Raw genomic sequence first — 13,568 nt, forward strand, 5'->3', positions numbered from 1 at the left:
GATAGGAGGAAGCAGGCTCCCCGCTGAGCAGAGAGCCCGATGCGGGGCTCGATCCCAGGACCCTGGGATCATGACCCAAGCCGAAGGCAGCGGCTTAATCCACTGAGCCACCCAGGCGCCCCATGGGAGATTTTTTTTTTTTAACCAAAATAGGAACTCGGAAACTATAAAATAAAATAACACATGTTAAAAAATTTAAATTTTGTGTGGCAATACATAACATCATCGACCCTAGATTGGGGAAAATTACAGATAGCTCGAGCTGGTCTTAGTAATGAGAAACGTCTCTTCGTCATTTATGAGAACAAGCTCAGCACTCAGACAGTAACGGCGAAGACTGAACAGAAAACTCATAAAGAACAAATCCAAGTTGGCTAAGAAATAAGAAAAGATAATCATCATCCTTAGTAATCATGGAAATGCAAATTACAGCAACAGGAAACACCGTTCTTACTGGGTGGGCAACAAGAAGGGAGAAAAATACAGGATTTTTCCAAACAGACTTGGGAAAAGCGACTTGACAGAATCTCTTCACATGAAAAACCGACAGACCCTTCAACTCAGACATGCTACTCTTGAGGCTGTATTTTGGGGAAATAAAGGCACCAGAATGTGAGACCGTGCCTGCGAGGCTGTGGTCCTTCAAGTAAGGATGTAGGAGAGAGCCCGTATTTCACAAGGACGAAAACCTGAGAACAAACATCGATTAGGACTCGCTCCGGTTGCTTGAGGCAGGGACAGCCCAAATAACAGAAGAACGCGGCTGGAACAAACTACAAGTTAATTTCTCTCACTGGATGGACACCCAGAGGAAGGTGCTCAGAAGTGGATCCATGAAGGGAGCAGGGACCCGCGTTCCTTCCAGCTCCCCGCGGCTGCTCACAGTCAGGCTTCTGCGTGAAATGCCACTGTTTTATCCATCAGGAGAGCGCTGGGGACAGGGTCTGGGAAGGGGACATCTCCCTTCTTCACACCTTACAGTGGCTTCTCAGAAGAAAGACACAGCCAGCAGAACCTTTCTCCGTACGCATTCCCGCGTGGGACAGGCACGTTTGCTGGTGATAATGTGCCCGCTCCGCGTCGACTGATCTGGGGAGGCACCTGCCGTCTCTGCAGCGCAGACCAGAGCAGGGGACCGCCACCGATGGAAGTGATGAGGTCCGTGCCAGCTGGAGGGGCCACAGCAGCTTTATGAAGTTTTCAGAATCCGTAACCGACTTATTTCTCTCAAATTTATCTTTCCTTGATTCACAAGGATGGTGATTAACGCATATGTGTGGTTTAAGAGAACCCTTAAAAGCTAAAACATGAAATGATCAATATTGTCTTTTCATGCATTTGTCAGACTTTCCTTCCCTAAAGGGAGCCTAAAGTATTGTCATACTTACGGTCGAGGGCATCCTAGTATGACGAAATATGAAAATAATTAAAATTAACCTGGGAGAGGCTGGAGCAACATGAAGACAACAGGTGGTCCGTGACTCTGGCGTCGTACTTGCCGGAGATGGTGCACAGTCTTTACTCTTGGTCGTCACCCCAAACGAGAGCGACACGAGAGCCCTAACATGTGGGCTTCCTGGGTTATGTGGGAAACTCTGTGATCCTTTCAAGGCTGGCTTTGAGTGTTAGGCAGGAGGAGGGTGGACCTTTGTCAGCATGAATGGTGACCCCGGCTTTTCACCTTTCATCTAACCATGTTTCCTGGGGTAACAGGTCCGAGGGCTCTGCTCGAAGCCCCAGGGCCTGCTGCACGTTGTCTCCTGCCTGTCACTCTGCCCAGTAAGTGTATCCTCCTGGGGCCTCTGAGCTCCCGGCATATGGTCAGCGCAGGGACACTGCCTGGCCCCCCAGTCATCCCGCCCCCGGCGGTGCTCGGAGACTCCGCAAGCCCTGGGCTGGGGAGGCTGACTCAGCCTGTGCGTGCCCCCTCTCTCAGACACAGTCTGACCTCTTCTGCCTGACGTCCGCCATCTGTGCCGTACGCACCGTCCACGCCTCTGCCTGGGTCAGGCGCGGAGTAAGTGGGCTCTGCTTTTCTGTCTTGCGGGGAGAGCAGGTCCTTTCACGTGATCTTTGGAAGGCAGAAAGTGTGTGAACTTTTTCCTGCTACGGGTTTCCTCACTCGAGTCGTGGATCCATAAGGTTTTCGGCACCCGTCTCTACTTTCCAGCTCCTGCACCTCTGTGTGTTCAGAGACAGTGGCCGTGGTTAGCAGTGGTAGCAGAAACTTGCTGACCCAGCGTCCTACTCGCTGGGCTAAACCACTGAGGTGTGCTCTTGAATTTTATAGATGAATGGTCCTTTCCTTTCCCAGTTGCCACTCTGACCCAGGTGTGAAATGCCCTATGTAGTAATCATGTTTCTTTGTTTTCTGTATTTTATGGTGTTTTGACGTCTTGAGGACCTAGCTGGCCAGGAGAGACTGTCCCTCTAGGGCTGGCTGATTCCTAACTAGCACATGGCTCCCCTAGGAGCACACCTTTCACAGGCAAACCAGCCAACCCACATCCCACATCCCAGCCACCTCCCTCCTCTAACTCAAACACCGAACCAAGATCTCCCCATCCTCCAGTGACCCAGGGCCAGGCGCCAACGGGACACCTTCCTGCTGGCTCACAGCCCACTGAAATTATTCAGACTGCCCTACCCCGAGCTGCTGACCCTTCTGCCGACCCTCCCGCCTTGCCTTTCCTACGGAAACCCGCCGCAGAGGCTTACACCCTGCTTCTCCTCGCCTCGCCTCCAGTCTGAAGTTTGCACTCTTCCACGTGGCCCCTCCTCCGGGGCTTCGTACGCAACAACCCTCTTCTTTCAACGGCAGACGGTCTGTGTCGCCACCTCCGCACCTGATTCCTGGAAAGCCCGGTACAAGGTACGGCCTCTGGGAGTCACTTTGGCTGCCCTCAGCCCACGCTCTCACCTCTCCTTTCCAGCAACCGACAACGCCCTCTTGCCTGTGTTCAGTCTTTCACGCACAAGAGCCCAGGCTGCTTTCTCTTCCTGACTGACCTGTCCCTGCAGATTCACACGGCGGGCCCTATAAGAAGAATTTTCACAGTGATATTCAAAGTCATGGGTGAAGGGAACTGAGTCTTGCTGTAGGGTGGGTGGGGGGCATACACGAGCTCCGTGGCGGAATGCCGGCCTCACCGGGGAACAATAAGGCCAGGCTTCATCGTCTGGGTTAGCCTACAGACACCCAGTCTCTACCTCGAAGTCTTTCTTTTTTAAAATTTTATTTTATTTATCTATTTTAGAGAGAGACAGAGAGAGTTAGAACACGAGCAGGGGAGGGTCGGAAGGAGGAGAAGCAGGCTCCACACGGAGCAGAGAGCCCGATGCGGGGCTCGATGCCAGGACCCTGAGGTTGTGACCTGAGCTGAAGGCAGAGGCTTTAACCCACTGAGCCCCCCAGGCGCTCCCCGACTCGGAAGTTCTTCAAAGGGCTTTTCAGGATGATCCGAGTTTCTTACGTTCTACAGGACAGGGGGTTGGGTCAGCTGAGGGGGCAAACCCCACAAATCCTGAAGGTATTTGTTGTTCTAGAATCTCATTAATTCCGTGGATATTCAGGCCGAGGAGACACTGACAAGTTTTGGAGATGTACACACTGCTGTGATATTCTTTTACAGATGGAAGAAGTTCTGACCATTGCCGCTGGCAGCCAGAATGGCCCTGGGCCACCCTGGGACTCAGCACATGCCTGCGAAGGGTGAGCCTGAGTCCAGATTTCAAACTCCAGGCTCTGCAGTCACCGGCGGCGTGGTCTGTCCAGCTGCTCCCTCTGGTGGCCACACAGCCCACGACCGGCGCCACCGCCCACACCCTCATCCCAGCTCCGTGGCTCCCTCTCGCCTTGGTGGCCAGGGACCGGGCGAAGTGGTACAGCGGCAGGAGGGGCTGCCCCAGAGCTGCTTCCAGGCTGGGGCGCCCGAGATTGCAGGACGGGGCTGGGCTTGGCGGTCGTTTCCTGTTGAGGGACAGATAGTAAATGCTCTGGGCTTTGCGGCCACCGTGTCCCGGTGACAACGGCTCAGCTCTGCGGCCGGGGCACAGAAGCTCGCACGTAAGGACCGAGTGTCTGTGTCCCCCACCAAATCGACCAAACTTGATTTACGGACGCGGAAACGTGAACCTCGTGTGACTTCCACGTGTCACGAACTGTTGTGCTTTTGGTTTTTTTCAACCATGTGAAGATGTAAAAAAATCACTTAAGAGTACACTGGACATTTAAGGGGACTCGAGAACTATTTGCTGTTTTAGGTACGATCCTGATGTTGTGATACACGCCGCAGTGCTTGTCGGTAAAGGAACAGGACCCCTGGAATTTGTGGGGGTGTGGGGGTGTGCGAGGAGAGTGCAGATGGGGCGGGGCTGTGGCTGTGCGGGGGTGGGGGGGTGTGCGCAGGCAGGGGTGTGGGTGGAGGTGTGGAGGGCGTAAGCGTGGGTGTGGTTATCAGGGTGTGGGTGTGCAGGGAGTGTGGGAAGAGTTGTGGGTACGGAGGTTGTGCAGGGGGTGTGGGTATCCGTGGGGGCAGGCGGGGGTGGATGGCTGTGGTGTCAGGTAGGGTGCGGGTGTGAGGGGGTGAAGGGAGGTGTGAAGGCTGGTGTGGAGGGGGAGGGGGTGTGGGTGTGCCTGTCGGAGAGGGTGTCGGGGGAAGACCAGGCTCCGTCACAGTACTGTGCCTTCCTTTGCCTCTTCCATGTTTAAATTCTCCATAATGAAGCCTAAACGATAGGCAGACGCAAGATTTTGCCGACTAACCCAGCCTTTGCGAGCACCACCTCCCGGGAGCACCATTTAACCCGAGAAAGGCTGAAGGCTGTGAAGCCGGGGAGCAGTCAGTCCCCTGCAGGCCCACTGGGGTCCTCCCCGTCTGTCCGGACACCTGCCCTTCCACACCTCAGGCTGGCCAAGGAGCCCGTAGGAGCCTGGCTGCGGACACTGCTGGCCCAGGGGCAGTCCGGAGGGAGCTGCAGCCCCAGCGTGGACCCCGCTCTGGAGTCAGCTGTGTGTCCGGCAGCTGCGGCTTTCCAGGGCACGACGAAGTAAGCCACGAAGGGAATAAAGAACGGTCCCGCCACACCTGCTCCGGCAGAAGGTCCTCACGAGTTACAGTGGCTCTGGGCTGTGGCGGAAGGGTGGTGGCCGTGGCCGGGGATCCCCTTGGGGTGGGAGGCAGATGGACCGTGAGGCTTTCTCACGCATGCTGCTGTGGAATTCAGACTAGATCAGAATTTGTACTTGCCTAATTTTACCAGGAACCGAAACTCCGTCAAATCAACAGATTTACAAATTTTCCAGAACAGCGTTAAAAAGAGAAGTCATGCTTCATGAAAATGATGGACGGGTAAGAGACTGTGAAGCTGCGCCCAGCCCGCACGTCCCTTCGTGGCCCGCACTGAGCTGTGCTTCACAGCACCCACCGCGGCAGGCGCTCCAAGTCCATGCGTGGCAGCTCTCGTTCACCGCTCTGTGGCGCCTTACTGTGTCGGCATAGGACAAGGACAAGGACAAGGACATTTTCTTCTGCTTAAGCGTTTACTACATTTGTCCTTATCAGCCACTTCCATGCCCAATTTCATACATGCACAACCACTTTAAATTGCCTATTGGGTGACTTTTAATTTATGTGTATGTCCTCTTGTAGATAGTTTTGTGTGCATGCGTTTTACATTGTCGTAAACGGTGTTTGATAGCGACATCGCTCTGAACTTCCGACCGTTTCCCCCAAACACTGCCTGAAGACTCGTCCTACCGCCGTGTGTCCATCTAGCCTGTCCATAGTCGCCGTGTGAGGAGACGTGTCTGGCACACAGCGTCTGTCGCTCACCTCGCGGGACCCAAGTCACCTCTGATGCCCCGCCATGAAGACCCATGTTCGTTCCTTTATGGGCATGAAACTATAAGCCCTTTACAAAGGCTACAATCTTTCGGGTACTGAAACATTTTCTCAACAAAGGTCCCAAGTGTGTTTAATGAGGATAAAGCGGGCACAGCCATGGACTCCCCAGCGCACAGTGGTTAGGAACTGGGATTCCCGCTGATGGTGCCCAAGGAGCACAAGGAGCACCAGGGAGCTCCCACCACCTGCTGATCTGGAATAGGCTGCCTCAGGGGGCTTGATTTCTTACTTTTTACCTACACTCTCCTATTGTGTATCCACCTTGCTGGCCGGTGGAGGTGCCACACACAGGGAAAGCGGGCGGAAGCTCCATTCCTCCCATCCATATGGCCTCTCCTGCCGTCGCAGCCGGCATGGTCCTGAGGACAATGGGGAAGACGGGCTGCCCCCCTCAGGGCAATTCATTATGTAGGTACAGGAAGGTAAGTGCTCCCTGACCAAAAAATCAGAAAAAGTTGAACAGCAGGAGTCCTGACCCCAGAGGACAACGTAGTCCGGTGACCCCATGTGCAGCAGGAGACAGCAGCAGAGACCATGTCCCTGGCTCGGGTCCGCTCATCGTCGGTCAGGGCACTTGTGCCACCGTACTGAGAGTTTTGGGTGGGTGGGCGTTTCCATGAACCACTGAAAGCAAGGACGTCACTGATGCTGCCATTTGGGACTTCTTTTCCCCAAGGACACCGCATGCCTCATTGGGGCCAGGTGTTCAGATCAGCGCGTCTGCTCAGCCCCACTAAGAACACACGATCATTCATGGGTCCTTCCAGCATGAAGAGCAGCGGCTGGAAAGCACGGGATGAGAGCAGACGCCCTCCGGCAGAGCCACGGAGCACCAGCCAACCAGGAGACAGAAGGGGAGGCGTCCCACACCTACAGGACGGGCCATCGACAGGCCCCTTCATTTCAGACCCGAAGTCAATAGTTCAAACAAACGGAGATTCCGTGTGGCAGAAGGGACAGGAAGATGTGTGGCTTTCTCTTGTTTGGATGCCTCCCACGCTGTGTCGACCACTACAAAGTCATTGTAACGTCACGATGAAAGCGTCAGCAGCTTCTTCGCAGCGGGTAATTCCAGGCTCCTGCGGGGTTAATCTGTGACTCCCTGGTGAGGACTGAGCTCCAAGTGCATGTTCCAGACTTAGCTCTCCCTCCTTGTAGTGAACTTCCTACAGAACTTGTCTCAGGGTTCCCATGCCCTGCTCGGCTTCCTCATCTCTGGGCTGGACCCCTGATGCCCTTGGCTCCCCACTGCTCCATTGCCTGCCCTTATGACATCAGTGGTTTACTTCTCTGGGTCTCCTCTGTGTCCCAGAGGGGAAGCGCAGCCGCTGCCCCTTCCTCCTCCTCTGCAACAACTCCTGGCCCTACTCTTACTGGCTTTTCATCTGTTACACATTTTGTGTGTTTGCTTTTGAAGAAGCCAACTTAGAGAGACCCTAGACTTTGTGGGTCACAGTCTCCAAGGGTATGTCCCGTCTGCATGCTATGTGCGCAATAGGATCTCCTAGGCTCATGACAGAAAAAGGGAATTCTAGATCCCGTACCGAGTTTTAAATGTAACTGCATTCTTTTCTTCTTTCCGTTTTTTTGCCAAGCAGGAGATAAGTACCATAAGAACCTCATGAAAGAAAAAAAAAAATGAAGAGAAAACTGTAGTTTTCTTTGCAATTTGGCTAGAATTTAAACACAATAAACCATTTTGTGGCTGGGATATGAAAGGATGTAGATCTTTGTTTCCATTGTAACGCCACAATGTTTAGGTAGTATGAAAACTTTACTTATCGATGAAGCCACTGAAGGGACGTGGAGGCAAGCAAACCCCCAATGCACTGACGTTCAAAGGGAGGCACTCTTTACAGGTGACCGTGGAGGCCGCTCTGGAGAAGAAAGCCTGCCACGTTCCGAGAGACACGCCGGCCATGGTGGGGGCGGCTGGGGCACTGGGGTCTGAGAGACTCTCAAATTCAGCGATAGTTTACTTGAGCTCAGAGTTCTCCCTGGCTTCCCTCCTGTTGTGCTGAGAAAAGGGCAGTGTGGGTGAGTCCGTAAGTAGAAAGACTCTAGTCTCATGTATTCTTGTGATTTTTAGACATGTCCAACTCCCACCGGGCTCCGGGATTGAAACTTGAGGGAACCAACGAAGTCCGACTTGGCTCTGGGAGGAAGACTGAGAGACGAGGTCAATATTATTTTATTTTATTTTATTTTTTTTAAAGATTTTATTTATTCATTTGACAGAGAGAGAGATCACAAGTAGGCAGAGAGGCAGGCAGAGAGAGAGGAAGGGAAGCAGGCTCCCTGCGGAGCAGAGAGCCCGATGCAGGGCTCAATCCCAGGACCCTGAGATCATGACCTGAGCCGAAGACAGCGGCTTAATCCACTGAGCCACCCAGGCGCCCCCGAGGTCAATTTTAAAAAACATGCCTAGGCCGGCCTAATTTCATACCTGGGACAATCTGGATACTGACTTCCTCACTTTAGCAGCCGTGCATTGGACAGAGGCTGCACACTCCAGGGCATAAAAACAAAGCAAAGGAGCTGACTATTTAAGCCCCCCCCCGCCCCCTCCCCCCCCCCCGTTATCTATGGGTGATGCCCAGCACGTCATACAACACTGTGAAGTATGGGAGGAAACGGGACACATCAAAAAAAAGAAAAGGAAAAAAAAAAAGAAAATCAAAAGAAAGGGATCTACTGATAACCCAGATGTTGACACTAGCAGAAAAGGAACTTAAAACTAATATTATCGATATAATGCTATTGTATTGCAGCACTTGGCTGGCTCTGTCCCTCAAGTAGAGATCACTGCTCCTCTCAGAGTGGCTGACTCTGTGTGACTTTCTCCCTCTGGGTTCCAGGAATGACTCCCTCTGTTTGGCTAATAGGCCCTGAGCTGGGGACGGCTCTGTGGCTACTCGCTCCAGGTTGTGTTGCTTCAGGTTCCCCTACACTGTGTAAATAGTCCTTTTATAAGTGGAACCTCTTGCCATTAAAAAAAATACATATATGTATTTAGAAATTTACAAGTCAAGATTAAAAGAATGGGTGAACATATGGGTGAACATATAAAATATGTGAAAACTTTATTTTTTAAAGATTTTATTTATTTATTTGACAGAGAGAGAGAGAGATCACAAGTATGCAGAGCAGCAGGCAGAGGGAGAGGGGGAAGCAGGCTCCCCACTGAGCAGAGAGCCCAATATGGGGCTTGATCCGAGGACCGTGGAATCATGACCTGAGCTGAAGGCAGATGCTCAACAACTGAGCCACCCAGACGCCCCCATATGAAAATTTTACAAATGCATAGAATGTGTTCTGAGAAAAGTGTAATTAATGGATGATCTCAATAACAGGATAAACTGTGCGGAAGAAGGAGTCAGTGATCTGGAAGAAAGGACCATAGAAAAGACCTGAAATGAAACATTGGAGGAAAAGCTAAAATAACTGAACGGTACCTCTGACTAGTGTTATAATAACTGGATAGGGGCAGAAAAACTATTTTTAGAAATAATGGCCAAATTTTTCTCAAAGTTGATGAAAGTTCCAAGCAGGATACACTCCAAGGAACCCACATCAATGTATGTCATAGTCAAAATGCTGAAAACCAAAGAGAAAGAGAGAATCCTAAAAACAGCCATGAAAAAGACACTACGTACAGGACAAAGGTAAGAATAGCATTGCCTCCGGCTAGAAACATAAGCTAGAGGATGATGGAATGGTATCTTCCCAGTGTTAAGGAAAAAGCAAACAAAACTGTCAACTTAAAGTTTTATAGAACGCTAGATATATTCAGCAAAAGTATCCTTCAAACGTAAAGGTCAAGTAAAGATATTTCCTGATAAATGAGAGCAGAAGGGATTTGTTGCAGTAGACTTACCAAGAAATGCTACAGTGAGTCTTTCAGGATAAAGAGAAGTGATACCAGCTGTAAACTTGGATATACAAGAGGGATTGGAAAGGTTTGGGAATAGTACATAAGAGGAATATTTTGTAATGATAAAATGATCAATTCAGAGGGACGCCTGGGTGACTCAGTCGGTTAAGTGTCTCCTTCTGCTCAGGTCATGGTCTCAGGGTCTTGGTGTAGAGCCTGATGTCCGGCTCCCTGCTCAGCGGGGAGTCTGCTTCTACCACTCCTGCCCTCTAGTGCTCCCTCTTGTACTTCTCTCTCTCTTTCTCAAGTAAATAAATAAAATCTTAAAAATATAAAAAAAATAAAATCTTAAAAAGGGATCAGTTCATAAAGAAAGCATAAAAATCCTAAATGTCAGAGGAGTCAAGAAGGCGGAGAAGTAGCAGGCTGAGACTACATCAGATAGCAGGAGATCAGCTCGATAGCTTATCTAAACATTGCAAACACCTACAAATCCAACGGGAGATCGAAGAGAAGAAGAACAGCAACTCTAGAAACAGAAAATCAACCACTTTCTGAAAGGTAGGACTGACGGAGAAGTGAATCTAAAACGACGGGAAGATAGACCGCGGGGGGAGGGGCCGGCTCCCGGCAAGCGGTGGAGGAACGGAGCACAAAATCAGGACTTTTAAAAGTCTGTTCCACTGAGGGACATTGCTCCAGAGGCTAAACCAGGGTGAAGCCCACGCGGGGCCAGCGTGGCCCCAGGCCCCGCAGGGTCACAGAAGGATCGGGGGTGTTGGAGAGTCGGAGAGCTCGCAGGTATTAGAACGGAGAAGCCGGCTGCAGAGACAGAGCCGAGGACTGAACTCTCAGCTCGGGGTTACCTTGAACTGGTCACGGGCTGGGTGAGCTCGGAGCGCAGCTAGAGCTGGGGATACGGGAGTGATTGGGTGCTGTCCTCTGGGGGCGCACTGAGGAGTGGGGCCCCAGGCTCTCGGCTCCTCCGGGCCGGAGACTGGGAGGCCGCCATTTTCATTCCCGTCCTCCGGAACTCTACGGAAAGCGTTCAGGGAACAGAAGCTCCCAAAAGCGAACCCGAGCCGATTACTTAGTCCGGCCGCCGGTAAGGGCGGTGCAATCCCGCCTCGGGCAAAGACACTTGAGAGTCACTACAACAGGCCCCTCCCCCAGAAGATCAACAAACTATCCAGCCAGGACGAAGTTCATCTATCAAGGAAAGTAGGTTCAATTCCTAAGACAGCAGCACAATTCCAGAGGAGGAGAAAGCAAAGCACGGAACTCATGGCTTTCTCCCCGTGATTCTTTAGTCTTACGACTACTTCAATTTTTTTTTCTCTTCTTTTTTCAATTTTTTTTCTTTTTTCTTCTTCTGCTAAATTTTTTAAAACTTTTACCCTTTTCTTTTTTAACGTTTTTTGACTAGTTTATCTAAATATGTATATTTTTTCTTTCTTTTTTATATTTTTTCTTTATTTGTTTTATTTTTTAAATTTTTTTTCTTTTTTTTTTCTGAACCTCTTTTTATCCCCTTTCTTCCCCCCCACAATTTGGGGTCTCTTCTGATTTGGTTACAGCGCATTTTTCTGGGGTCTTTGCCACCCTTTTAGTATTTTATTTGTTCCTTCATATCCTCTTATCTGGACAAAATGACAAGGCGGAAAAAATCACCACAAACAAAAGAACAAGAGATAGTACCGAAGGCTAGGGACCTAATCAACACAGACATTGGTAATATGTCAGATCAAGAGTTCAGAATGACGATTCTGAACATTCTAGCTGGGCTCAAAAAAGGCATGGAAGATATTAGAGAAGCCCTCTCTGGAGATATTAAAGCCCTTTCTGGAGAAATTAAAGAACTAAAATCTAACCAAGTTGAAATCAAAAAAGCTATTAATGAGGTGCAATCAAAAATGGAGGCTCTCACTGCTAGGATAAATGAGGCAGAAGAAAGAATTAGTGATATAGAAGACCAAATGACAGAGAATAAAGAAGCCGAACAAAAGAGGGACAAACAGCTACTGGACCATGAGGGGAGAATTTGAGAGATAAGTGACACCATGAGACGAAACAACATTAGAATAATTGGGATTCCAGAAGAAGAAGAAACAGAGAGGGGAGCAGAAGGTCTATTGGAGAGAATCATTGGAGAGAATTTCCATAATATGGCAAAGGGAACAAGCATCAAAATCCAGGAGATGCAGAGAACCCCCATCAAAGTCAACAAGAATAGGTCCACACCCCGTCACCTAATAGTAAAATTTACAAGTCTTAGTGACAAAGAGAAAATCCTGAAAGCAGCCCGAGAAAAGAAGTCTGTAACATACAATGGTAAAAATATTAGATTGGCAGCAGACTTATCCACAGAGACCTGGCAGGCCAGGAAAAGCTGGCATGATATATTCAGAGCACTAAATGAGAAAAACATGCAGCCAAGAATACTCTATCCAGCTAGGCTATCATTGAAAATAGAAGGAGAGATCAAAAGCTTCCAGGACAAACAAAAACTGAAAGAATTTGCAAACACTAAACCAGCTCTACAGGAAATATTGAAAGGGGTCCTCTAAGCAAAGAGAGAGCCTAAAAGTAGTACATCAGAAAGGTATAGAGACAATATACAGTAACAGTCACCTTACAGGCTAATAATGGCACTAAATTCATATCTCTCAATAGTTACCCTGAATGTTAATGGGCTAAATGCCCCAATCAAAAGACACAGGGTATCAGAATGGATAAAAAAACAAAACCCATCAGTATGCTGCCTACAAGAAACTCATTTTAGACGCGAAGAAACCTCCAGATTTAAAGTGAGGGGGTGGAAAACAATTTACCATGCTAATGGGCATCAGAAGAAAGCTGGGGTGGCAATCCTTATATCAGATCAATTAGATTTTTAGCCAAAGACTATAATAAGAGATGAGGAAGGACATTATATCCTACTCAAAGGGTCTGTCCAACAAGAAGATCTAACCATTTTAAATATCTATGCCCCTAACGTGGGAGCAGCCAACTATATCAACCAATTAATAACAAAATCAAAGAAACACATCAATAATAATACAATAATAGTAGGGGACTTGAACACTCCCCTCACTGAAATGGACAGATCATCCAAGCAAAAGATCAACAAGGAAATAAAGGCCTTAAATGACACACTGGACCAGATGGACATCACAGATATATTCAGAACATTTCATCCCAAAGCAACAGAATACACATTCTTCTCTAGTGCACATGGAACCTTCTCCAGAATAGATCACATCCTGGGTCACAAATCAGGTCTCAACCGGTATCAAAAGATTCGGATCATTCCCTGCATATTTTCAGACCACAACGCTCTGAAGCTAGAACTCAATCACAAAAGGAAAGCTGGAAAGAACCCAAATACATGGAGACTAAACAGCATCCTTCTAAAGAATGAATGGGTCAACCAGGAAATTAAAGAAGAACTGAAAAAATTAATGGAAACAAATGATAACGAAAACACAACAGTTCAAAATCTGTGGGACACAGCAAAGGCAGTCCTGAGAGGAAAATATATAGCGGTACAAGCCTTTCTCAAGAAACAAGAAAGGTCTCAAGTACACAACCTAACCCTACACGTAAAGGAGCTGGAGAAAGAACAAGAAAGAAACCCTAAACCCAGCAGGAGAAGAGAAATCATAAAGATCAGAGCAGAAATCAATGAAATAGAAACCAAAAAAACAATAGAAAAAATCAATGAAACTAGGAGCTGGTTCTTTGAAAGAATCAATAAGATTGATAACCCCCTGGCCAGACTCATCAAA

General features: G+C 49.1%; 1 long non-coding RNA gene across 1 annotated transcript; it reads left to right on the forward strand.

Annotated features, from left to right (window-relative positions):
- The first annotated feature begins 144 nt into the window (after positions 1–144).
- Positions 145–5,355, forward strand: LOC123928060. The gene is made up of 3 exons (XR_006815594.1): positions 145–2,872; positions 3,633–4,263; positions 4,728–5,355. It is a non-coding gene; the product is annotated as an uncharacterized LOC123928060 (long non-coding RNA).
- The last annotated feature ends 8,213 nt before the right edge of the window (positions 5,356–13,568 follow it).

Source organism: Meles meles, chromosome 17 (assembly GCF_922984935.1).
Source record: "Meles meles chromosome 17, mMelMel3.1 paternal haplotype, whole genome shotgun sequence".
Classification (NCBI taxonomy): Eukaryota; Metazoa; Chordata; class Mammalia; order Carnivora; family Mustelidae; genus Meles; species Meles meles.